The sequence below is a fragment of the Ambystoma mexicanum genome, chromosome 1p (genome assembly GCF_040938575.1).
Source record: "Ambystoma mexicanum isolate Mex_15411 chromosome 1p, UKY_AmexF1_1, whole genome shotgun sequence".
Classification (NCBI taxonomy): domain Eukaryota; kingdom Metazoa; phylum Chordata; class Amphibia; order Caudata; family Ambystomatidae; genus Ambystoma; species Ambystoma mexicanum.
Genome location: NC_090921.1, coordinates 351,829,718 through 351,856,549, shown reverse-complemented (window position 1 = coordinate 351,856,549; position 26,832 = coordinate 351,829,718).

Sequence of the window (26,832 nt, the reverse complement as noted above, 5' to 3'; positions counted from 1 at the left end):
CCATGCTACTAGGTATCCTGAGGCAATTCCTATGAGGACTGTTACAGCTCCGGCTGTGGCTAAGGCCCTCCTTGGTATTTTTACCAGGGTCGGGTTTCCTAAGGAAGTAATCTCTGACAGGGGGTCAAACTTTATGTCCCACTACATGAAGGCCATGTGGAAAACCTGTGGAGTTACTTATAAGTTCTCAACGGGGTACCACCCACAAACCAATGGGCTGGTAGAACGGTTCAACCGAACCATGAAGAGCATGATAGGTGCTTTAGAGGAACCCCTTAGGCGTAAGTGGGACCTTCTACTGCCATGCCTTCTATTTGCTTATAGAGAAGTCCCTCAGGAGGGAGTAGGTTATTCTCCCTTTGAGCTTCTCTATCGTCATCCCGTCAGAGGTCCATTGGCCCTGATTAAGGAGGGGTTGGAGAGTGCTCCTTCCCCCAAGCCAGTCAGAGTGACTGACTATGTGATAGGTCTCCGGAGGAGAATGTCGCACATGATGGCAGAAGCAAGCGATAACTTGAAAGCTGGACAAGCATTGGTCAAGCACTGGCATGATCAAAAGGCTAACATGGTTGAGTTCGCTCAAGACCAGCTCGTTCTCGTTATGATCCCAACAAGGCAGAGGGCCTTGCAAGACAAATGGATGGGACCCTTCCGAGTTGTGGGTAAACTCGGAGAGGTCAACTATCTGGTGGACTTGGGCAATCCCAAGGATGCTCCCACAGTCTTCCACCCCAACCGACTCAAAGCGTATGTCTCAAGACCTGATGTAGGAGCGTTGCTTCTAGCATCATCCGAGGAAGAAGAAGAGAGTGAATCTCCTCCGGATCTCCTCAGAGGCTTACCTTTAGATGAAAAAATTGAAGGAATAAATCTCTCTTCAAGTCTGACACCCGAGCAACAAGAAGAGTGCAAATCTATGTTGAATCAGTTTGCCTCTCTGTTCTCGCTTTCACCAGGCTTGACCCCTTGGGGCCAGCATGACATACTCACTGGTGACTGTCTGCCAGTCAAAAGCAGAGGATACCGAATGTCAGAAAATGTACAAACCCACATCAAAGGTGAGGTCGGCAAGATGCTTGATCTCGGGGTAATAGAGCCCTCTACTAGTCCATGGTCTAGCCCAGTTGTGTTAGTACCAAAGGCCGGATCTAAAGAACTTAGATTCTGCGTGGATTATAGAGCTCTTAATGCAGTCACCAAGACTGATGCCCACCCTTTGCCAAGAACAGATGAGTTGGTGGACAAACTTGGCACAGCCAAGTTCCTCAGCACATTTGACTTGACGTCAGGCTATTGGTCACCACCAAAATGCTGATGGTCTCTCTAGGGTTTATGTCATCGACTAGAGGTATGAGATTCATCCAGGAGTGGATTAAATACTCCTGTATCTTAGTCTGGGGGGGGGGGGCGAGTGTTAGGGAGAATTCTCTGTTTAGGCTGAATTTCCTAACCAAGTGAGTCCCCCAGCAGCTTTGCTGGATTTCTGGAGTTTGTTTTTTTCCATCCTGCCAAGAGTGAGACTCTTTTTCTCCCACTCTTGGACATGAATGTGGTTAATTCCTTTGAATGTCAATGTGTTCTATGGGCTATGGGGTCTTTTACTCCATAGGGTCTCATATGTTTTGCTATGTGTGTTACAATGCACCCTCTGTGCCGTAACACCGGGGCGTCCTAGAGGATCCCCACCATAGACTCCATACCCGGGGACTGACTACCGTCTCCCCGGGCATGTAAAGTCACCATTGGCTTTACTGGACCTAAATTTACTAACAGAACTAGTACAAACCATCCTATTGTGGACCTACTAGTAGGGGTAATTCGATTACTCCTGGGTCTGTTATTCGAGGGGGCACTGTCCCGTCCCCCTTCGTCGAGTTTTGGCTGATGGCAGTGGAAACTACTTGTTATATTCGACCCCGAATATAACCCTATGGGATTCTTCCCATTGTTGGAGGTTAATACTTTTTCTCGTTGATCTCTAACATACCACCGGTTTATTTATCTTAAATAAATCTATCGGTTGGTATTTTCTGACAGAACTCGGTTTTTAAAATGGCGTCTGTGTTCGTCTCTGTGACTCCTAAACCAAAGGTTGAGCCCTTTGCTCCACTTTTGGCGGGCTTCTGCACAGAGGCCCTCCAAAGTGGTGCCATTCTGTCTGGGTACCACAGGGAGTGTGGGAGGGGGTTTAGGCACCCTGGACTGAGTTGCCTTGCCAACTCAAGTCACACTCTGGTGTGATTGGCCCAAGTGGTGAGCCACCCCGCTCACCACTTAGCGTGTTTTGATTGACAGCTAGACTGAATGAATGGGGGTTTTCTGCATAAAAGCAGGGCTTTTGGGACTGGATCTTCAGAAGTCGCCACAGGACCTAAGAATCCGACGAGGGTAACGCTGAGCCGACCTGCAACAACGACACCTCCGGTGGAGCTCTGCTGAACCGACTCACCACTTCCCGACGACAGAGGATATCTCCCCGTCGGAGAGTCTCTTCCCCTGACTGGTGGGAACAACCAGTCCCCTTTGCTTTTTCTTCGTTCCAGGACGTAGTGGTCGAATTGCCCGTGCAGAGCACCCCGGCAACCGGATAGCCTCTACCCCTGTACCGCGACCAAAAGGTGGTGCCTTGTGATGGAGCACTCCGCGGCTGGTCTCTTCCCTGGTGGTGCAACGATCTTCAACTTTCCTTTGACGACGATAGCATCTCTTCTCTTGGCAAAGCCCCGACTTGCATCCACCACCAGGAACAACTGCCCCCGCCGGAGCTGTCTCTCCACAAACAAGGTACCGTGCCCGCCTGGCTTCCCTTGTGTTGCCAAACACCTGTAGTCCAAAATCTTTTGCAGTGGTCCCAGAGGGAACTGCACAGGTTTCTGCCTAACATTGAGACACCCTTTTGCCAGAGTTTGACTTCTCAGGCCTACCTCCAGACCCCTGGGGATGGACCGACCGACCATGTTTGTATAAAGGAGCCCCCTTTGACAGGTGCTTACTCGAAGAGGCTCCACCACTCTTTCCAACCTCCGACCCAGGAGCTGGCCAAGATTTCTTTGATGATCCACCACCTGAACAGGCCGCTCAGAGGACAAGCTCCTGACCGACCCCACCTCGGAAGCGGCGTAGGTGCCATCATTAAGCCAAAAAACTAACTGCCGATTGCGGTCCTTAAGGGTCTTCTGTGAGAAACCTCTACAAATCTCGCAAGAGTCAGCAGAGTGATGCGGGTAAAGGCAATAGATGCAGTCCATATGCCTGTCCCACTCATACACTTTCTTCAGCCCACATGTTGTACAGGGCCGGAACAGAGACTTCTTCTGACCAGAAGACATTGCAAACCACCGCAATACAAGCACGTGCAAAGAACTCAACGAACAAGAGGCGATCCCAACACCTTGGAGATGGTTGAAATCTGAAGGGAAGCCGCGGGGGCAGGGCTGTTTATACCCTACGTCCTATTGGTGGGACCTAAAGCACCCAAAAAGGACGTTGATAGGACACTGAAGTGTCAAAGTTTTCCATAGGAAAACGCTAAGTTAAAATGACCGAGTTTCCCAGCCTGACGACAGGGAATATTCACAGCATGGGAATCCATGAAAGATTCAAGGCTCAAGAAAGTGAAAGAACTGGCCTGTGAAAGTAAAGGGCAGAGAACTTGCTGCAGAATAGCTCAAAAAGAGGACAAAATCGAAAGCACACAGACGGCCGGCATATGCCAAACCGAGATGAGTCGGGTGGAAGATCTAACAGTGGAAAGAAAAAATGAACTGTGTACATTTGAAAATATAAATGGGCAAGACAATGGGAATAAGGAATGATGTCGTGGGTTGGGAGTTGCAAAAAGGATGTGAAAAATGAGCAACAAAATGGACAAATTGTATGCAGATGATGGGCTGTTGGGTTACCTCAAGCAGTGACTGTCTCTCAAAAAAAGCATAGGGGCTTAAAAATTATCTGAGGCCTATAATTAGTTTAAAGTAAATATGGGGCATGGAGGTAGGGCTTAAATAAAAGAAAATAAAAGGAGTTTTAGGGACACATATATGTTCAGACTAGGAGAGTATAATGTGTTAGTACTGACATAGTAGAAATGTGTTTGGATGCCTCTCAGATTGAAGTAAAGTGTTTAGAGAAAAAGGAGATTAGGTCAGAAATATGTAGTTATATTGAAAATGTAGGAGGGTGGACATGGGTGCAGTTGTAAGTATTAAGTAGATGACTAAATACTATACAAGAGGGGGGGTGTACAGAAGTGCTTAGTCCCTCTCCCCAAACTGAATGTAGTGGAGATAGACCCACTCCCCCTCAAACCAAACCTAGATAACTTGGTGGGGTGATCAAGGACTCTAAATGTTGTAGAAATAAGAATTATAGTGCTTCGCAGCAAAGCGCTTTCAAAACTGATTCACGTTTATAAGGTCAGAATGTTTTAAACGATAGACGAGTTGTTAAGTAGTACATGCTAAGTGTATTTTACTAAAAAAGGAGACTTGAATAGGACCAGGTATCAAAATATGACTGGAAATAAGGTGATCCACCATTTTGTGATAAATAGGGCATGTTCAGGCAATTCCTAAAATGGTGGATTGCTGTGAGTCATGATGAAACCAGTGGAGATCTTTTTTTATAAATAGTTTATGTAAAAGGGCAAGGAGTGGCAAGCAGTGGGTAAAACCGGTTTAGAACAGGTCGAGTGGCAGATAGGCCATCAAATCACAAGTAGGGAGAAAGACAGCACATTGATCACACCATGTAAAATTAACGAATCACAGGCAGAAAGGGGTTGTCTTTATGACCAAACCATTACCTCACCTACCTAGGAAGGACTGTATATAAGGATGGGTGAACCCAGAGTTTTAGAGCAGAGTTCCTGGGATGTCCCTGGTGTATGATTTGTATTGCCTGCTGGAAGAAAATAAAAACCTGATGGGCCTCATTCCGAGTATGGCGGTAAGGGATAGCGGCCACCGGTAACGAGACCGGTGGCGGTAATCCCTTACCGCCATACTCCGAGTTCCCTCTGCGCCCTCGCCTTTAACGCCTGCTTTGAGCAGGTGTTAAAGTCGAGGGCGCAAAGGGGCCTCCAAGCCAATAACGGTGACCGTAATGAACGGTCACCGTTATTTGCATCTTCCCCATTCCCATTGAGCCCTATGGGGGCTCATTTGGGAATGGGGAAGAGCCTTGGTGAATGGGGAATTACCGCCCCGCCAACCTTGGAATGGGGCGGTGATTCCGCCATCCACCAATGCGCTGCAGTTCCGGGTACGGCGTCAACCAAGGCGTTAATAGCGCCATTGGTTAGCACCGTACTCGGAATGAGGCCCGATGACTTCTAAAAGTTCCCTGAGTGTCCGGTTTGCTGTAGAGTGTCTATTCCTGATCCCAAGAAATGCCAGGCCCAGAGAGTGGTGGTGGTTGGACCATCCAGAACACCAGTGTTGGATGGGCGTTCATTCTTTATTTATAAGAAATAAGGTGCATGGTTTGTCCTGCCAGTCTTGATCTATGAGAGAAAGATGTGTGGATGGGCCTGCAAGCCTATCTGTGGGAAAAGTGATATGTGGGAAACCAATGGTACAGTATAAACACATATGTTCAGGAAGCACATGGTGGGCACATCAGAGTCTAGAGTCTTTGTAGACACAACCAATGAAAAGACTGTGTGAGTTTGGGGTCCTTAGCTTCTTGGTAATAGTCCAGCAGACTGTGTCAGTGTGGGGACCATCGGCTGCACGGAAATGAAGAGTATGATTGGTTTAGAAGTCGGCCACAGTGAAATGGGTATGCAGCCTTTCCTTCGAAAAAGTTTCCAACAAAATGTTTTCCATCGAAACTTATGCAACAAAAAAATAAGCATCAAATGCGTATTGGTGTGGGGTGAAGGGTTATTTTTGTTTGGAGTGGGTTGTTTCGAATAATAAAATGTCCTCTTGACCGTGTTTGAATTTATGATTGAGCTTCCTGGTTTGGTTATCTGTTCTTTGTGTGTATGTTCTTATTCTTAGCGCTTCTATGCCAATGGGCTCCGTCCCAGCACTTCATAAATAAGTTAAATAAATAAATATAAACAGGATATGCTGAGCTATTTGATGATCGTAAAAAACAAGGGGGAGTCTTGGGAGTCCATCTGCCGGACATTAGTCCCGGTTACGAGAGCCTTACCCAGAGTCTTTAGCTGACTATCTTTCACAGAGGAGAAATGTCCAAAACATATCAGTCTTTGTCCTGCCCTAGGGCCGTCCAGCACTGAAATGCTAGGCAATTCTCCTCTGAACAAGAGTACTAACAGCAACCCCAGACACGTGTTTCGGTCTGGCTGGACCTCTTCAGTAGGGTGGAACTGTGCCTCTATAAGAGTAGTGAGAAAAGGGCCCATGTTTGGATTCCCCTAGTAACTTAGGGTAAGACCAAAAGTTACTTAAATTATGCAAACAACAAGTGGGGTCCTGGGAGACACTCTGCCGGACGTTAGTCCTGGTTCCTAGAGCCTTACCCAGAGTCTTTGGCTCACTATATTTCACAGAGAAGAAATATCCTAAACATATCAGTCTTTGTCCTGCCCTGGGGCAGTCCAGCACCGAAATGCTAGGCAATTCTACTCTGAACAAGAGTACCAACAGCAACCCCAGACACGTGTTTTGGTCTGGTTGGACCTCATCAGTAGGGTGGATCTGTGCCACTCTAAGAATAATGAGCATGGGGTCCACGTCTGGATTCCCCTAGTAATTTAGGGTGAGACCCAAAGTTACTTAAATTATGCAAATGGTGATGGTGCCACACTGGGGGGGTAGGAGCGAGCATCTGAGTCACTTGAGCCAACCTGTACCAAGAATAGATCGCTGCTCTCTACAAACACTGGCTAAGTCTAGCAGGAGAAAACAGTCTTGGATGTTGCAGTGGTTTCTCTCACTCGTTTATGCGCTGGTGACGCCTCTCGAAGTGTTACCAAACAGTGTGTTCTGTCCTGATTGGCTGTCGGAGCTGGCGTAGTGTGCTGCCCTACCAGTAACATTTCACAAGAGATAGCATGCAGCACACTGCAGAGTGTACTCTAATCATCATAGACACATTCAATGCACAATGGCTTCAGTGCACGGTCGGAACTGCTGGCCCTGTTACCCCCAGCCCCATCGCCCAATGATGCTGGTGATTGGATGCACTGAACTTCATAGAACCAAAATAAATCATCATTCCTCATGGCATTCCTGGGGACAACAGTCCATCTTCCTCCTTCGTCAGCGGAACAATGAATCTCCCATCCTTGCCACCCATCTCAGAAAATGAAGACAGGTGAAACTGCCACTCAAGGGCAAAGACAAAGGACCACATTACGAGTTTGGCAGTATTTCCCGCCAAACTCAAATATGTTAATTCCGCTCATCACTGTGGTAAATGTGCGAGATTACGAGTGCAGGTCGGTTTTGTTAATTCCCAAAGGACTCCTTAACAACCAGTGCTAATCCCATACTTATGGAAAATCTCCCTATTTCAATGCACGTGTAGAGGACATACTGGCATCTAAGCACTGGAGGCATCGCTGCAGCTTTACCACTTAACTCATGAAATTACTACCACTTCTTTATTGCATCATCACACTCGTAATGATGCCTCTCGTCTGGTTTGAAGAAAGAAAATGTTTAACACAAAAACCAGGCAAGACACATCTGTCTCAAGATTTAGTTATAGCCAGTTCGGATCCAGATAGAAAACCACAGTGGTACGGACCAGAAGAGGTAGACGTACAAGGCTGTACATGTAGCATGCTAATCCGGTACGAACATCTATGCACACAGCGTTCTATGGGTAGCGGATCACTACAGCACCTTACAAATAGACAGTGCCCGGTCTGGACCTCAGTGCTCGCTGTTGGCATGGTGAGCACATGCACTTTCTGAATCTCAGACCACACGGGGAATATCTATACAAGGTTCCCTAATTGACTGATCCAGCCCAATGGCACTTAAGACAAGTTGGTAAAGTATAAACCCACTCGTCCTTTTTGTTTCCTCAATCTGGTTATCTGGTTATGATACTGATGATTGTACCAGTTGATCGAAACCGAAGACTGCCCTGATGAAAGTGGCTTGATTAACACCCATGCCACTGAAACCGGTCGGCGGTGGTTGCTACACTAGAGAGGCATAAGTCTAGCCTACTTTGAAGTTTGACCAAACCTTTTTACTTTCCCCCGTCCTCCGCCAACTTACTACATCTGAAGACGGAGAGCAGGGATTGTAGTGTCTCCTTGTTTGTTTTTTCATGTGTCTTTTTAAACTTGAGCTCCCCAGGGTCAGCAAGACAGTCTATAGGTTATTAAAGTAGGAAACAACCTACTAGATGTCTGGTGTTCTGATTCCAGGTGCACTGTTTTAACTTATCTTCTCTTCCAAATGCACACACATAGTGGAAAAGTGTGGTTAAGGACCAAACAAGGCTGAATTTATTACTGCATATAGTAGTTGATAGTTTATCTCTTATTCTATCTCTCTTAGATAAGCGGCACACCATCGCAACCTAGTTGAGTTTCCTGGATGAGGCAGGGATAGCTAGAAATGTGCTATATCCTTTCTGTCCTTCGCCACAGCCTTGTACTTCTACCTTTTCTGGTCCTTACCACTGTGGTGTTCTAGCTGGTTATAACAAAATCTTGAGACAGATGTGTCTTGCCCAGTTTTTGTGTTAAAAATGTATATAGAATAAGAGCATTACCCTGGAAACTTATCTTTTCTGCCCCACCCCCCTTTTTTGGAGAAAGAAAAGCCAGTGTTGGGAGTGTTTGCCACATACAAAGGATAGATCAGTGGTTTGGATAAGGAAGCAGAGAAGCTGGAGGTTCCCCATGTGCCATCAATTCTTCCCAAGTAACTAGATGCAGTCCAGTGACTGGCTCCCAGTCTGAGAGGAAGCAAAGCTGAAGCACTCTGGAACTGTACAGAGGTTAGCCTGGTCATACTCCTCCTTGACTCACAAGCAACATGGTTTCTGTGGGTTGAACATTGATCAGTAAAAAGAGCCCTGCAGACTTTGATCACTTACCATCTGACGCCTGTAAAAACCACACGGGCAATGCAATGGTGAGTCTGCAGAGTACAAATAAGGAAGGATGCCTAATTACCTTCCATAGAATCAATAAGCCGTACCAATGTCCGGGGGAAATGTGAAACTTGATCGGTACCTTTCTTGGGAGAGCTTTAACCTCAATACATGTGGACAATTTAGAAACCCACATGACAATGTGCTTAACGGGAGCAACGTCAGGACTTTATGGCATTGAGAAAATTGGCATGGCATTGCTAAAAAATAAAAGCAGGTGACAGAGCTGAGAACACGGGCACAGCGAATGGTGTTGGTTTCTGTGAGCAGCCTCTCTGCCATTGGCAGCCTATTATTCGCAGCACACCAGAATATTCGAGCAGCAAATCGACATCATCATCAGCATCCTGGATTATTTGAGCTATGCACATACATGCTCTGGAAGAAACGGGGGCATGCAGTGTCAGCACCTAGGCATATACATGTTTAACCCCTAAGTGTGTCAGCAGTCCCTGCCACCGTGCAGACCTGTCTCCTCTAGTGTACGATTTATAACTGTAGCACACATTCTCTGGGAAACGCTGCCACTGTGTCATGCACTGCTTCTCTGATGTGGCAGAAAATATGCCTACACTGATTAACAGGGAGGACACCGCAACACGGTTGTGCTGCATTGTCAGAGCATTGTGCAAGTCTGTGTTTAGTTAATGTTTCAATAAGTGGAAGGCAAAGGCTCAGCTAAATGATCATGCACAGGCTCGTCTTTGAGCGATGTAGAAGCTTCCCTCAAATAGTGACCAGCCTATGCCCACATCGGTAGGATTTACACTGTACTCAGAACATGACCATGCCAGTCTCTCATTGTCCCGGAACATTGTTCCATGCCAATTTCACATTGCTCCAAGTAGGCCTGTTATCATTCCGCATAATTATTCCCAGCAAATGATCATGCCTATTTTACATTGTACTGATTACAAAGTATTTACATTGCCTCAAGAAAATTCAAATTGCAACAGTGCCTTGTCATTATTTCTTGCCTTAGTTAAAGAGATTGCCATGTCACATTCCCCTTAGAAATGAACACGATAGTATGACACTGACACAAGATATTAGTATGCAGGTGTCACATTGTCCATAGAAAGCTATAATTTCAATTTCACGTTGTCCCAGGAAATTGTCCTGCAGCCTGTTGCATGTCACCCCTTTAGGGGGACATGGTATCTCCCAGTGTGTGTGTTGTGGTCACATGGTTTCCCATGTGACCAAGTCAATAAAAGGTACGAGCTGCTTCCGGCTCGTCAGTCTGGCAAGCAAGAAGCTCTGGTGTCGTTCATTGTCCTGTGCCCTGCCGGCGCCACATCGCGTGCTGTAGGCTCGAGGACGGAGCCCAGCACCAGGATGGTGACCCTGCTGGGCAATGCCGTCCCTTGGGGTACATAGGCCATGTGATCATGGCTATTGGGGCGACCCTGGCCTGGGTGCCCCTAGAGCCGGGGCCGCCGTGTGCTGGGTGGCCCCTACCGTGTGGAGAGCTCCAGCAATCTGGGGCGAGTGGGGTGACCCCCACTCAATTGTTTACGGCGTGATCGCCACCCTGCCAAACTGCGTCGGGTTCTCCCGACATGTGCATGGAGCCTGCCCGGTGACCCGGAGCAGGCCCCCAACACAGCCTGAAGATTTCCCATACCAGTTCCATGTAGCTCCAGAACATATCCTGGAAAAGATCCCATGCCAACGCGGGGAAGTAGTCATCAGTGAGTGACTCCCATCACACTCTTTCCCTGCACATGCCCAAGGCTGGGGTAGGTCTGATCTTTCTCGATCAGCTAAAAACACTGACATATCCTAGTTGGTAGTGGAAGTCCACCACTAAGATAGGTTAAGTAGTAGTAACTTTATTCCTTGTTACAGTGCGGGTCCTTATTAGGAGAGATAGTGGGCGACACCGGCAACACCCCATCCATCAGCACCCCATCCGGCAGCAACTATCATCTCAACCGCCACACTTAGAATGCCCATAAGCCATCCCGCACTGTGCGTTCTCACATCCACGCGCCCATACAACACATTATGACACATCTTCCCCCATTCACTGTCACAAAGAACACTTCTTTGGAACACGCCAAACCCCATCACACAACGCATTATTTAGCTTCCCCTAATTATTTCTCGAAGTATTGCCAGAAAGTATTTTTTTTGTGCCTTAAAACAGTACTCCTCCTCTTATTGGGGTATGTGTAGCTAGTGAGAATAAACATTAACCTTTGTTACGTGTTAGGTGAAGCTATTTCTCTTTTATGGAGGTCATTACGACCTTGGTGCTTGTTGCACCAACTTTACCACCATGGTGTAAACTCTTTTTACACCATGGTGGATGGCGGATTTACCGCCCCATTCCAAGGTGAGTGGGGCGGTAAATCCCCATTTCCTATTTTCCCTTCCCCATTCCCATTTTTGCCCCATAGGGCATAACGGGAGTGGGGAAGGCGCTAAGTACGCCGCCGTAATTTACGGCGGCGTAATTAGCACCATGGCGGGTTAGCGCCATGGATTTTAACGCCTGCTAAAAGCAGGCGTTAAAATCAGAATCAGGCGTTAAGGGTTAACGGTGGCGTTAACCCTTAACGCCTGAGTTGTAATGAGGGCCATATTGCTTCCTTTAATAACAATTTTCTTTTCTCCGTTCTGTCTCATCCCATTGTGACATCATAGAAGAGGGTTATCTAATGCATAATCAACTGCCGAGGCATCCCAGCAAGGTTATGCTGCATGTTCGCTGCCAGGTTTATTTTCTTTTTATTTCCTGCTGTTCGGTGCATTTGGAGATTTGTCAGCCTCCTCATTTGGCGTCATGTTGATCTGCACAGAGGGTGTTACCTCATATGCTATTTGTGTGCACTGCTGTGTAACTTACACTTGCCACCAGCTGGCCCTATTATTTATCTTGTATTCTACTAACCATGTACTGCACTCTCCTTGCACTTGCCACCAGCTGGCCCTATTACTTATCTTGTATTCTACTAACCATGTACTGCACTTCCCCTCTCCCCTTCCCCTTGCACTTTTCCCAGTCCCCCTACCCTTGCACTTGCGCCATCTGAATGACACCTGGCCTAGTAGGATCGTTGTCTGTTCTCCCCTTGTGCCCCCCCCCCTGCCTCGTCGCGCCTTGAAACACTTGTGTATAGGCGCGTTACAAATGCCATATCATATCATACTACAGCAGTGAGGTGCGTTCAGGATATGTAGTGCAGGGTATGTTTCAGGAATCACACAAAACCTTATAAACGATTTGTATAAGGTGGACCCATCTGTCTGGCTCCCTTTATTACCAGCCTTTTACAATGTACTGAAAACATTGAATTGTGTTCCAAATAGTCGGAAACAAGTGGAAATAGTTCCTAGTTTAAAATAAAGATGATGGATCCCTGCTTTGTAAATATAGAGCAGCATCACTAATGGATGGCCTTCCTGTCCAAGGCCTATGGCAAAATTGTGTTAAGCCACCTCGAGAACCGGGCCGAGAAATTACTATCTTAGTGGATGTACAGGTGGGATTCAGAAAGTCCAGGACTACTATTGACCAACCTTATCTCAAGTCCATTGTTTTAAGTAAATATGTGATTTTAAAAAGGGAAACTTTGTATATCGCTTTTATTGATCTCAAAATGGCGTTCGACAGAATAGATCATAAAATCCATTGGGAAGTTTTAGAAAGTCTTTTATATTTGTGTGTATGCATGACCACAATATTGCCACCTTTGCCTACTGGTTTTATAACGATTTCCTTATTTACATTACAGGGGTGGAGTTTTTCTGGCCCTCACTTCCCAATGCAAAATAAGTTGCAGTGTACAAGTTATTCCTTGCACTTGCAAACTACTTACATTGCACATAGGTGCTTGAACATGTAAAGGCTAGCACGTCTCCGACACCATGCACTGTGCTGAGCATGTGTAAGGGACTGGCTATCATGTCTGTATGGCCCCATAACACACACATAGGTGCAGCACAGTGCATCAGGCGTGCAGTAGTGTGCCTGCAATGTTGTTTGCAGTGCATTTTCATGCCATGCCCTCCTAATCCTGTGACCAGAGAAAGAGAAGGGGATCCTTCACCCCACCCAGGTCCTGTCGGCCAGAGGCAGAGGGTATATGTTGTATGGGCGCGTGGACGTGACAGCGTTCAGTGCTGGATGGCGTATCGGCATTCTAAGGGTGGCAGTTGTGATGACAGTTGCTGCCGGGTGGGGTGTTTCTGGTGTCGCTCACTATCTCTCCTAATGAGGACCCGCACTGTAACAAGGAATAAAGTTACTACTACATAACGTATCTTAGTGGCAGACTTTCATTGCCGACTAGGATAAGTTGCTGGCTACGAGCATTGTTGCCATTGCGGAGGGGGCGGAACAGTGAGCGAGGACACTGCCCTCCAATTGTCAACCACCTCACCCGGCAGGGCTGGCTTCGGGATCTAAGAGCCCTGGTCCCGTGAAGTTGTTGCCGGCCGTGTACCTTGTCCGGTCCTGTTGTGCCCATTGCAGCAGGGACAAGGGTGCCGAGAGAGAGGGGAGCTATCTGGGGTGCTGTGACCTTTCTGCGCTGAAGAGTGTCTGTGAGCGCGGTGGCAATTGTCGTATGATGGCACGTAGCATCCAGTAAGTAGGAGCCATGTTGGAGAGGGGCTCTGTGGTTGGCTCTGTGAGGTGGAGATGTCGAGCGGAGTGGTTTGCCAGGAGTGCCAGCGTGCGTCAGGTTTGGGTGCAGCATGTCATTATTGGCATGGTCCAGGAGGGCTATGACATCTTCATGACCAATGGCAGCAATATGGAGCGCAATGCCTCATTGGAGGATGGAACTGCTCATGAAAATGTAACTGAGCAGGTCGAGGCGTCAACAGGGGATCTGACGTATGTGGGAGAGGTTCCTGGGAGCAGCGTCGGTGGCGTGATCCCAGAGCGAAGTGCGTTTCCCATGGACTCGGAGGAGAAACAAGTTTTCGTTCCGTGGCAAATGTGCAAGGATTTTCTGCGTATGGTTCAATGGCATCGGAGTGCACTGGTACATTCTCCGGAAGTGGTGGTTGCACAAGTAGCACGAGGAGGAGGAGGTTCGCTGGAGAGGACGGTGATTTCAGCGATTTCGGAAGGAAGATGTGTTGGCATCGGTGTCCGATATGCCAAGTGAAGGGGTGCTTCCTTGACAGTTATTTCGTGGATTGTTGTGCCCTCCTCCGTGATATGAGTGGATTTGACCCAGGTCTCTGTGACTTCTATCTGGAAATAATCAACCGAAAGTTGGTTAATCTGTGACTTTGTGGGGTTGTGTGAGGCTGGTATGTATGTGGTCAGGTTGGTGTTGTGGCCTCAGTTCTACGTGTTGTAACGGTCCTGCGTGGTGAGTGTGTGTTAGCGTGACTGTCAATGTTGTGGCCCAGCGTGTCACGAAGGTGTGGGTAATTTTGGGAACGCGTTTTTGTTTTGGGGCAATTAATGTAATTGCATAATATTATAGTTCTATCTGTATGAATATGTGCTAGTTATCAATGGTGGGGTGCATGTGGGGGTGTCTCCTGGGCACGTATGTGATTTGCTTGTATGCATGCCTGATACATGTGAGTTACCAGGTTTCTTGGGTGTTGGCTGCAGTTTGGGTTTGCTCCAATGGTATTTTGGTTCCAGGTGAGTGATATTGTGGGTTTTTACCGTTGATACTTTGTTTTGGTTGCCTTGTTGTTAGGGTGTTAAGGGGTGTTGTGCCTGTGCGTAGAAAGGCTGGGATTGATGTGGGCGTGGGTTTGTCCCAGTTAGGTTTACTTTGTGTTTTCCGGTTTGGGGTTAACCGGATTTAGTTTCATACAGCTAGGCGTACCTCTCTGGGTTTGCGTTTTTACATTTTGGCAGTGGCTTGGGGCCATGCTTTTGTTGTATTTGGCAGTGGCTAGGGGCCTTGGGGATTAAGTTTCGGTGTATTTGGCAGTGGCTTGGGGCAATGGGGATTAAATTTGGATGAATTTGGCAGTGGCTTGGAGCTACAAGGGTGGTTTTGGGAGTGTAATGAGTTTTGAGTGTGGTGGCTTTTGGTGTGATGTCTCCTTTACGGAGTGACATGTTGTGGTGGCCGGGCTCTTTAGTTAGTTGCGAGTGGCTGCTCTAGGACGAGCTGGAATGTGCCAGGACGTGGCAAGTCTGTTGCCGTGAGGGGCAGCTCAGGGCAGGATGAGTTAGTGCTTGTTTGAGGTTGACTGTTAGTAAGGGTATATTTTGGGATGTTGTGGGTGTGGCAGGCCCATGTTCCGAGGGGAAGCTCGGGATTGGTGGGTGTTCAGTTATTATTTGTAGTCCTCGTTGGCTGGTTTCCGGTGTCAGGGTGGTACTTGTGGTTGATAGTTTTAAGTATTTGGAGTTCTATCTCGTGGAGTGTTTCATTTTTAGGACGGTATTGGTGGCCATTTCTGTAGTGACTGAAGTGATCTAGGGGTTATTTGGCTTCTTTTGGTTGCTTTTGGATCATCTGAAGGGTTGTAGAGCGCTTGTGTCTGCTTGCTCTGTGGTGAGGTGGAGTATGGTGGGTACGTTGTTTGTGTTAGGGTGTACTTATTGAGTGTTGTTGGGTACATTCCGTGCTGGCCATCGGTGTGGCCAGCACGGAATGTATTATTATATTATGATATTTAAATCCTATTGGAGAATGGCTATGTGGCAACCGTGTCAAAGAAATAGTGGTGTTGTACTTTATTTAATTTAAGGTGGATTGATCGGGAAATGCAATTATCCTGACTAATCAGTTAAAAACTAGCCAAAATATGGGATTGGTTGCAAATTGAATCTACTCTGCATAAGACCTTGTTTGCTGAGGAATATGATAAAAAATGTCCCAAGAAGCATGCAAGTACAGTCTTATATCAGACAGGCGCACGAGGAGAATCTATAGGAAGTTTAGAATCAAGTTAGTGACACCTTGGAGGTACTGAGACCTACGTCAGGCGAAGTGTCATGCCATAGCTCATCAGGAAACACTTGATGACGTATTGTAGTCTCGGAGGATAGCTCAAAGGCAACGCGCGAGCCTTGGGAGGAGGACGCGCTAGCCTTGGAAAGAGGACAACAAAGAACAACACTGCTTAGAAACCTCTTAAATAACCAATTATGATCTCCTTCGATGAATTGCGGATTTTGTACTTGGGAAGATTTGTCCGTAATCATGCAATGTTGAAAAGCGAAGATTTTTGATGTTGATGCTTGAGTGGTAAAGCGATTGGATTTATACAATTACGGAAGGAGATTGAGACATTATTTTAAAACTTTGCTGGTAAAAGATGTTGGAATTTCAATGGAATTATTTCTGTGTTAAAAGTAAGAGGTGTTTCTTTTGCGAGGATTATAATTATATTGAAATAATCAGTGAAGTTTGTTTTAAGCTGTGTCATAACATTTAAAATACCCTTCACAAGTGCTACCTGTGGGATGTTTTACCCATGCATCCAAGCCCTACCTACCATAAAACTGTGCAGTACTGGCATGGAAACCATCATGATGGCCAGAACTCCCCAGAGAGTGCACAGGGAAAACATGAAGAATAGGCTGCCACCCATTTTTGCCTATCTTGTGAGCACAGGAGGGCACTGCCTAAAACCACCATTGGGCTACACACACCGTAGCCTGAAACCATTGGGAATGGCAATGCTGATTGCCAAAAAGCAGAACTGTGGGGAATTAATTTTCTTAATCCCAAAAATGGTTGCAATACCGGTACTCACCACTATCAGAATGCCGGCATTTTAAAACCACCAGACTTTTGTGTAAAACTGAACAAATGAAACGAAACCAGGCCAAGGAAAGACTTGCTAAGAGGTGGATACAATGTAAAACTATATTCTGAAATGACTTGAAGGAAGTAATTATTTAATGTATATGTAAAAAGTGTAAGTTTGATTTAAACTGGGAACTAAAGTGACATTTAACTCAATTCTGCCTGACAACTACCCCCGACAGGAGAAACCTGCTCAGCCACTCTTCCCAGGCCTAGCTGCATCCTGCTGCCCCTTGCCAAAAGGAGTTGACACCTCTCTGATTAGATTAGGGGTGGAGCACCTGGGAACTGGAAGGGACAGAACAATGCAACTTCCTTGACTCAGGCAATTGTTATATTGGGGGTGTCGTAAAATAGCTTCCCCTTGGGAGAAACTGGGGGGCAGCTGTGCCTCTGTGAACAAGCTGGCTTGGGGGAAGTGGATAAACCAGTTATTCCACCATGTGATGTGGGAAGCCACACCCCTTTTTGACCAGAGCACAATTTTAAAAAGATAGATAACTCATAGTGCAGACTTGTCAGAATTATATAAGTAATATCATTATACTTGTGATTTTTCTGTGCACGTTTTAAGAGGTGTTAGGACCCTGTGGTGTATTCTGGGTGGTTGCTAGCGGAAAATAGGGTCTCACTCCAAATGTCTGCATGTTAAAAATCTGACACTTTATCATCTGAAACCCATATCCCTGGTGCACATTTGTGTAAAATCTGGAAAGGTTTAGAGGTCATTATCTGGATACAAAGGGGAGAATTCTGTCATCAGTGGACACGACATCGTACAAAGACAGGGATCGGATGCTTTGGTGCTACAGAAAATATGTTAACTGGACCTATAATATGAGAAAAATGGTACATAGATAAATATGTATTTGGGTCAGAAATAGATGTGTGTGCAATCTGACAAGGGGAGGTTCCTCTGACCATAAAACCTACAGCACCACTCTGACTCACATTTCCTTCCCCCAATCAAGGGAGAGAGGAGGAATTGGCCAATGATAAGTGAGAGATGCAGGTTTAGTTATGACCAACGCACACACCCACTTTTCAAAACACATAAAAAGACACTGCTGGGAAAGGTAGAGATATTCAATTCCATTTGCTGCGGAGCATGCTGACCGACAACTTCACATCCAGAGATCCAGACTTCAAATCCATCAATCTCCAGAACCTGTAGCAGAAATTAACTCCAGAATTTGTAGCAGAGAGGCCTAAATCCACCAGCTGAATCCTCTTCAGCAGGCCTCAAAACCAACCAAACTATTCAACAGCCGGGCGAGCTGTTTGAATTTTTGCCAAGAATTTTTGCAAGAACCTGTAGCAGCATCCAGAAAGCAGTGCTGTATCCGGAACCCGAGCGAACCACAAACCAGACCGTTGTGAGCAGATCCGGTGCTTGACAGACCCAGAGAGCAGAGCTGACCCAGATAGCCGGGACTTCAGAACCACCCGCCGGAGGTCCCGTCCAACCTGACCAGACCGTGACGAGGCCTATTTCAAATTGATATTGTGAGTACCTAGCAGAACTGTGCAGAACCAATCTCTTAGTTAAAATAATCTAATCCAAACTATTTTAACCTAAGTAGAACAGCCTCCTAGAAATCGTGTCATCTGTCATTTTTAAAGCTGCACAACTGTCACTTGTCAATTCTGCAGCTGCAAGCTGTCACCTGTCATTTTGAGTTTTACTCTAAATCCGAAAATCTACCTTTATTAAATCGTCCGTATCTCTGGAACCGTTTGGGCTAGGAACGTGGTTGAACTTTCATTTTAAAGCTGTGATTCTATGCTTTTCAACGAACTGAGAACCGACTTCCTACTCCTCATACCTTTTCCGTAATCACGATGTACGCACTCGCGAAATTTACCGCGAGTTGCGATTTTGGCTCAATTTCTCCACTTGTCAAAATAGCAGCTTCATTCATTTTTTTTGTTAAAATCCGTTTGCAACTTGGTAATAACTCATAGAGCATTGCTAAAGTGAGCCTGAACTAATACCAACACGCATCTCCCACTCACCCTGAATATCTAGAGGGAATTAAAATCAGTTGCCACATTTTCCCATCCATTGCCATCACATTTAAAAAGCATTTTGGGCCTGTGTTTCAAACTCCTACCTGTTTCCTCTAAGCTTGCTGGGGGGGAACTGAATTTCGTATTGTATTTGATTGCATTTCTGAGAACTGTGTGCTCCTCTTTCCATCTCCTTCCATTTCTGACATTGCATAGGGGAGGGGGATGAATTGCCAGAGAAAAAGTGATTATCTTATCTTTTGCTAAAATCAGATCAAGTATTTCAGTACTGCATTTTATTCCACCTTGCATTTCCTTGAACCCATCAAGCATTTTCAGCTATCTCATCCTCTACACTACTCCTAAGGAACCAAATCAGTGTGCCCCTGTAACATTATCCATTGTTGATCACGGTCGTATTCTGAAGTGTGATATCAGTTATCAATTTATTTATAAAGTGTGATATATATATATATATTGTTGAATTGTCCAAATAAACCTTTTAAATTTGCAAAACAAACCTACTTCTTGGCTCAGTGGGGTCGGTGGGATTCTAAGAGGGGGGTGTTATACAAGGGTTGTCATCCAGAGTACTGAACTGGATATGAAAATACATCAATAAGGGTTTTCCTCAGCATCCAGACGAGGCATTGACTTAGCTGTAGTGTTGATTGAATATCGCTTACAAAAGTGGGGGCTCGTCCGGGATATTCTGGGTTAGATTTACCACTTGTGCAGATTAATACAGTGTGCCAACTGACCAGATATACATATCCGGTTAGATCACCACGCTGTTTTACACTGTGAAAGCATCCCTCACAGGAACGCTCTAAGGAAACGGTCTGTTTTGCAAAATAAAATACAAACTTCTGTAATTCAGGAAGGAACTCAAATTCCAGAATGACGACCTTGGTAGATATGAAAATAGCCAGAGAGCACTTCTTACATAAGCTATTTGTGAGAGGTGAGTTGACTCATCAGGACCAAACGGTCTGGTTGCAGGCAATCGCGCAACAGGTCACTGAAACAGGGTCAGATACATGGAGAGATCAGGGTCCATTACATGTGGCCCTGAGTGAATTATACATGGCTCCTAAAGTTAAAGATGAACACGAAAAGATGGTTAGGATAGCGGCATATTTGTATCTATATATGGGAGCCATGCAGGACAAATGTGGTGAAGGCCAAGATCTGGCAAATAGGCAACAGATGGCGTTAGAAAAGGCCCATTCTGACCTGGTCTCTTCTGAGCAGAGGCTGCAGAGGAGCCAGGAGTCAGAAAATGATAGTAGGCAGTATATCATTAAAATAAAAGAGGACATGGATATACTGCAACAGGAAAAGACTGACCAGGATACCAGAATTCTGGCTTTGCAGAAGGAGCACCAAGACAGTCTGAACTCCTTATTGCAGAGCCAGAAAAAGCTGGAGCAACAGATCAATTTCAACAGGGCATGCAGAGAGCAGGTAGCCACCCTGCAAATCCAACTAGACAGAGAGAAAGAGGAAAGCAATAAACTGATTTTGAAAGACCTGAATACCCAGGCAGAGTTTGATGAAGAACGCCAGAAAGCTGGTGCCTTTGAAAGGCAGAGGGACGACCTGGCGTCACAAATGCATTCTCTTGGTCAGGAAAGGGATACCTTAGGCCAGGAAGTCTGCCATTTAAAAAGAAAAATGGAAGAAAATCACTTGGCCCTCCAGGGGCTGGGTGACCTCCAAAAAGAGCATCAGAGCTTGCTAGATCACACCAGGAGGGTGGAGCAGGCTCTGGCAAGACAGGAGCAGGCCAGTAGGGATGGGACTGAGGAGGTAACCCTCCTGCAGCAGAGACTGGCCCAGTACTCCAGGACCAATCAGGAGGCACAGAGAGAAAATGAGGCTCTCTGTCAGCACAATGATAGGCTCCAGCAACAGGTAGCCATGCAGGAGAGACTGATAGAGTCTAGTAAGGCCTTAACTGAGGAACTGAAAGCGCAGGCTCTTGCATTGCAACAGGGAGCAGGGGCTGATAGAGACGTGGTTCGCTGGGAAAGGGAAACGCCAGAGCATAACCTCAGGAGCCCTGGTACCAGAGGCCTTCATCTCTCCCAGTCCCTGGACTCTGCCACCCCCATGTGCCCTCGCGCACATGAGCCCAGGGCCACAGGTATGGCAGATTACTATCCAGCTAAAAGTATGGGGCTCATAGGCCAGTACCTCCCAGGAGTGGATGGGCGGGCATCCGGGTACGAGCACCCAAGCACAGTGCAATTTAGTGGGGAACCCCAGGAGAGTAGATCCATTAAGAGCATCCTGAAAACCTCTGCCCAGTTAGGTCAGTGGGGGGGGGTACCCATCAAATCCTGGCAGCAAGGAGCGGTCTGGAGACTCCTCTGAGCATTACAGGACACAGGAGACGAGGTCCCCACATTCTGCCAGCCATTCCCAGGTTCGCAGAATCCGGGAAAACCTGGAAGATCAGACGGGCACCTCTGGGAGCAGTGCTTCTGAGTCAGAGGATGAATGGACCAGGGTTACCTGAACCAAAAAGGCCAATAAGGCAAAAAGGGCCTTGCTTAAGGACCTATTGAAACAAATAAAGGCAATAAGGAGTGTCATCACGCCTTATCATAAGCACGCCAAGTATTCTGTTTGGGAACACTTGGAGCTCTATGAGCAAATGATGGAGACTTTCCATTTGAAGGACAGCAGTAGCTGCATCCAGTACGTCAAATGGATATTCTCCCCAGAATAATCCAGTTACTTTGCGGGGCTGGAGGACCAAAATCATTTAAGATGGTCCACCTATAAGGCGGCCATCTTGAAACATTTTTCTGTTCACAGAAATCCTCAAGAGGCTCGCAAGGCAGCCTACAATTTGCAATGTGGTGAGGATCAGCCCCCACAAGAGTTTGTGCAAGAATTAAAGCATGTTTTTGCGCAGACCACCAGAAGGGTGCGCACGGATAGCAGAGAATTTATCAATATGTTTTTCCATGCCTTACCCAAATACATAATGACCCAGCTCGTGAGAGATTTTCATCAGAAAAGATCTTTAGACTGGGTCATTGAACAGGCTACCCGGATCTATGAGGTGCAGAAGCCCATCGAAAATAAAAGTAACGTGCCGAAAAACCCCAAAACCAACAGCACCCCTGCTGCTGCCAAGGTGGCAGAGGTAAAGGTTGCCTCTGTTTTAGATTTGGACATGGGGGGGCCTAAAAACCTGCCTGCACCAAATAATTCACAGCCCAGAAGGCCCTCGGGCCAGTCACAGACAGGGAGTCGAGGAGGTAGTCCCACAAATTGGGTCCCCCGCTCCCCTGACTATGTAAGTCCCCGCTACAAGGGAAACCGACCAATCCTGGGTTATGTGTGGACTCCTCTAGCCCAAGGGGGGTGATCCAGCCAAGCACCTGACCCGGGGAACTTCCCTCCTAACTTCCCCCAGGAGGGCAGAAATTCACCAAATCCTGGGCAGAACTTTTTCCCCAGGTATCCACCCATTTTCCAGCCCCAAAGTCATCCATCCTTCTTTCCTCAATTCCCTGAGCCCAGACAACCCAATCCGGGAGAGGGGAGGCCAAGGGTGGAGGGGTACCAAAATCTTCCCAACCAGGGGTACTAACAGAGAAGGGATAGCTACCCTTCCCGGGACCAGCCCAGGGGAGAAAATAGAGCCCCGTATCAGCCTGAGCGGGTTTCACAACTTGAGCGCCAGGTCCAAAATATAGCACGGGATCTGGGCCACATACTGAGGGCTCAACAGAACCCTCAGATGAGCATGCCACCGCAGAATGCCCCAAACTCTGGACCTGGTGCTCCAGAACAATGACGGGGGCAGCACCCCGATAACCCACCGGGTCCCAGGGAGGAGGCACAAGGGGAAGGGGGGTGTAAAGCCTTGGAGGAAGTTTACTTCCCAACTTGTAAACAGCCCCTGGAAAACCAGGAACCGGAAAAAAAAGCTCCTGCCCCTGAAAGCCTAACTCCCAAGGAGCAGAGGGGGGTAGGAGAAACAAAGGACCCAAACAGACCCACTTTGTGGAGGAGGTACAGGTCTTCCAATTTGAGGGAGAGGGATCCTCAGTAGATCCTGGGAAAAGGATCTTCTCCTTCAGAGATGGGGGAACTCCTCCCAAGGAAAAATGGTTCCCCAGGGATGCCAATTCAGACTGGGGAGATGTGGAGACTGAGCTACCGCCGCCCATCATCTCATCCCAGAACCGACAATACCGAAATCCCCTGGTTCAAACCCATCCTGGTGACTGCCTCCAAAAAGGGGGGGCAGCCCAGAACCGGAACCAGCGGAACCCACAATGGCTCTGATCTCCAGTTGCCAACTTTTTCTTTCAGATTCTCAAGGCTCTCCACAGAATTCTGCCCAAATCTCTTCGCTAGCAATGTCCAAAACCAGAAAGTTAGCCCACCAGTTGTCCAAAAATGTGCATTATCTGTGCCCCCTTGAGGAGAAGGAGGGAAGATATTATGCCCCGGTACAAGTACAGGGGCAGGGTACAATTTTGGCACTGGTGGACACTGGATCCCAAGCTACCCTTCTGTCCAAAAGGGCCTTTGATGAACTAAATGCAGGAAGGGGAGAGAATTACCGTATTCCTCTCACCTCTCTTCCTGGACAACTGCAGAACTTTGACGGGAAGGAAATTCCTGTCGAGGGGACTGCAGATTTGGAAATCAAAATTGGGCGACACAAGGTGAAACACCCGGTCATAGTAGTGACTCCAGAGTGCACCCCTTGTTTACTAGGGAATGACCTCCTGAGGAGGTTGTCACCCCTAATAGATTGCGTAAACAAGGTCCTCTGGACCCAGACTAGCCGACCAATAAAATTAAAACAGAGTGTCAACCATGTTAGTTTAAATGGCACCTGCCACATGGTTGAACAAAAATCTGACCAAGTAGAATTTCACTTCCAGAACAACCAGATTCCAGATGTGACAGTAATAGCAGTAGGACAACAGACGGGTGATGGGGGTCCTCTCTTTTTCTGAAAATCAACCTTCCTTCCAGTTTAAGGTGGTATTCCACACTGGAAGGAAACACTCTGAAATTCTTTACCAATCCACAATCAGACACTCCCACTCCTACAGTCCAGACAGAGGTGAATTCAGCTCAGAGCCTGGCTGATATTCAGCAAATTGGAGAGCAGTTGTTCATCCCTGTTCAGTTAAATGATGGGAAGGACTCTGTTCTCGCCCAAGTGTGTGTGAACCACGGTAAGAGCTTCATCAGCGAAGCCATGTTCCGCCAACTCCCAAAAGATCCAGCCATTCCCACATTCAAACTGATAGACAAATGGGAAATGGACCTGGAAGCACCCAATTTAAAACATCTCCTGCCAAGCAGGTGTATGCTCAAAATCTCCATTGGCAACAAGAGCATAGTCCATAATTGTTGGGTCATGCGAGACGTCACTGCCGCCTTTTACTTAGGCAATGACATTCTCAATCGCTTTGCCATTAGTTTGGACCTAATAAACTTCAAAGCTTGGTCCCGATTAGCGGATAATCCCATGGCCTTTGATGATCCAGAAAAAGCATTACGGTCAGCTCAATTGCTACCTTATGCAGTTGAAATTCAGATTAAAGAGGAACTCACCATCCCAGAAAGGACCCGACAATTCTCCCTGGAAGTGAAAGTTAAAAGAGGACAAAAATTGAAAAACCCTGATGCTTATATTCATCTAAATGCTTCTCTCCAGCAGCAAGGGTTAGGGGTAAACACCATTAGTTAACATAGAACATGACACCATTCCAATAGAGGTGGATAACAGCGACTTAAAGAGTATTACTCTAGCCGCAGGGAGCATTATTGGAATGGCGGTTGATGACCGATATTTCTCCATTGATTTAGGAAATGAACTGTTAGGACCAATCCCCAAGGACTGTTTTGACAGTGACAGTGAGGACAATACAACACCAGACAGGATATTTACCCGGCATGGGGGGAACTTCCTGGTGTACACTTCTTGCCCTTATGGTAAGGAAGATGTGACTTGTGACTTCAGGAGGGATGAGGTGATTTTCCAGGGCCATGAGGGCTGCCTTTCCCACCTGAAGCCCCCAGTCCAAATCAGCACTCTGACCAGGGACTTCTCCACCCAGCTGGAGGAGGCTGCTGAGATAGCCAAACCAGAAGTCTTTCCAGGCTTCAGGCAGATGGTGGAAGAGAGAGTCAACCTAGCTGATGCCTGCGTGACTCTGGACCAGAAGCAAAAGTTGAAACAAGTTTTCTTGGATTTCCAAGATCTCTTTGCGGTAGACTCATATGACTGTGGTCGCACCGACATCCACACCACAACAATTCCCATGGACCCTGGCATGACTCCAGTGTTTGTGAAGCAATATCGCTTGCCTCTCGCATCCATGGAGTCCCTTACTGAAATAATTAAGAACCTTGAGTTCCGGGGAATAATTCGTCCAGTCCACAGCACTTTCAATAATCCGGTGTTGGGAATATTGAAACCAAACGACCAGTGGAGACTCTGTGCTGACCTTAGGGAGCTCAACAAACGGGTCCATACTTCCCGATGGCCTCTTCCCTACATTGACCAAGGGCTGGCCCAGATCCAGGGGTTACAGGTATTCACTGCAATAGACCTGACCAATGGGTACTGGACCGTGCCTGTCAGTAGGGAGGACCAATACAAACTGGCATTTACCTTTGGGGGCCAGCAGTACACCTGGACCCGTACTCCCTTCGGATACCTCAACTCTGGCAATGAATTCAACATTTTCTTACATAAGGCCATGCCCGACCTGGGTGCGAGGGGTAACCTGGCTAATGTAGATGATGTCCTCATCAAAAGTTCATCTGTGGAGGAACACATCGCGGAGATCCGTTATGTTCTGACACAGTTGAGGGCTGCCGGAGAAAAACTTTCCTTTCAGAAAGCACAGTGGTGTAGAACCAGTGTTAATTTCTTAGGGCATGAGATTACTCCTCAGGGTCTCTGTCCCCAAGAAAAGAAAGTGGAAGCACTCCAGAAACTGAAAGACCCCACCACTCTGCGGGAACTAAGGAGCCTCCTTGGACTGACTAATTACAGCAGAAAGTTCATTGAGGGCTACGCAGAGATCACCAGACCCCTGATTCATCTCCTGAAGGGGGGGGTCAAGTGGGAATGGGGTCCAGAGCAATCCGAGGCAGTAAGACAACTCAAAAGAAGCCTCTCACAAGCACCTTGCCTAGCTTACCCTGTCAGAAACAAGGATTTCTTCCTGGAGACAGTTTTCTCTAATACGTGCTTGACGGCAGTATTATACCAAAAGCATGACAAGGTCAATAAAGTAATCTCCTATGCGAGCAAAACTTTATCCTCTGTGGAGGAAAAATTCAATGTTTGTGAGAAGGCACTCCTGGCAACGGTGTGGGCATTGAAGAATTACCGCCCGTTTATCCAGGGGGAACACATCATAGTGGAGACTCCACACCAGCCTCTGCAATACCTCCAAAGTGACAGAATCCGGGCCGGAAATGTGAGTAATTCCCGAATTACTTCCTGGATTCTGTCAATGCAAGGCTTTCCTGTAGAGGTCAGATATGGACAAAACAAGAAGACTCCCCTCGCGCAAGGTCTGGCTGACTTGCATGATTTTGCCAGAGAAAACTGTCTCGAGGACGAAAGTCTAAAAACCAAGGACAACATGGAGGCATACCTTAATTCCCCACACAAAGTCTTTGAAGAAGACAAGTGTGAGGGAATGCCCACTGTCTATGTGGATGGATGCTCTTACCATGTTGACAACAACGGGGAGAAAGAACTGGTGGCTGGCGTAGGGAATGCATGGGTGAGGGAGTTTCCAGAACCCTCCCCTGGATACAAAATTGGTCCCCGAAGTAGTCAGGTGGCAGAATTGATGGCTGTGCATCAGGCCATCCTCACTGCTGTCCAACATCAACTCCAAAAAAAGGTCATAATCACAGATTCGGATTATGTACAGAACGGGTTCGTGGAGCACCTGGTTAATTGGAA